General features: G+C 39.6%; 1 non-coding gene across 1 annotated transcript; it reads right to left on the bottom strand.

Annotated features, from left to right (window-relative positions):
- Nucleotides 1-82: 82 nt before the first annotated feature.
- On the bottom strand, nt 83-189 carry LOC115871354. The gene has a single exon (XR_004047234.1). It is a non-coding gene; the product is annotated as a U6 spliceosomal RNA (small nuclear RNA).
- Between the last annotated feature and the right edge of the window lie 715 nt (nt 190-904).

The raw sequence follows: 904 nt of genomic DNA, 5'->3' as shown, positions 1-904 counted from the left end.
CCCCAATAAAATGATTAAAGAAAAAGAAAAATTCAGCAAATATCCTATGTAAACCATTTATTAACCTAAATATTTTTCTTCTTTTAATGGGATGCTTCTGAATTTGGGTGTCATCCTTGTGTATGGACCATGCTAATCTCTGTATTGTTCCAGCTTTTTAGTATATGTGCTGCTGAAGTAAGCAAGCACCAATCTATAAATTTAAAAATAAAACACATACAAGCGTCATTGGTATTGCTTCTCTAAAAAATCTAACCTAACAGATTTGGTACCAGCCATTGCAAAGAAAATCGTAAAGATAAGTTTTCTAAATTGATTTTCAGATCTAATTAGGCTCAAGGGAACTATAAGTACAGATGAATCTGTCACTCCCAGGAAAGAGAGCATTGTTAATCCATGGTGAAATGGCAAAGCTAAGACCTAAAATAGCATAACCAGTAGATGAAGTGTTGGTGAGGAGTATCAGAGTTTGGTCACTTTTGTCAGGATGAGAATTATAGAGAAGCTGGTTGGTTGGTACTTCTTCAAATAGACAAACTGTTCAAAGAAACAGATAAACTGAGCACTTCAGAAGCCCAGTTCAAATGCTGAATAAATGACCCCCAAAGCTTCTACTTGTGCCACGAAAGAAAGCCTCTTCCAGTAATATAACAAAACCAAACCCAGTCTTATCACAGGAGTTGCTGCATTTCAAAACCAGCGTAATTCAACCTAGAAAGATGTTTGATATTAAAGTGAGAGCACGATGTGAAAGAAATGGGACCCTGAGAGCACACAGGAGCAGATGACAGGGGAGGAGGAGAGACTGGAGCACATCCTGGCCCAGCAGGCCTTGAGGACGATGACCCCAAATAGAGCAGCCAGTCCACAGAGAGGACCACATGGCCAGCCCGACTATGAGACG

The sequence above is a fragment of the Echinops telfairi genome, unplaced genomic scaffold (assembly GCF_000313985.2).
Source record: "Echinops telfairi isolate 266 unplaced genomic scaffold, ASM31398v2 ScPeMD7_5592;HRSCAF=6446, whole genome shotgun sequence".
NCBI lineage: Eukaryota > Metazoa > Chordata > Mammalia > Afrosoricida > Tenrecidae > Echinops > Echinops telfairi.
The sequence above is the reverse complement of the archived record's forward strand: the minus strand, read 5'-3'. Positions and strand labels throughout refer to the sequence as shown.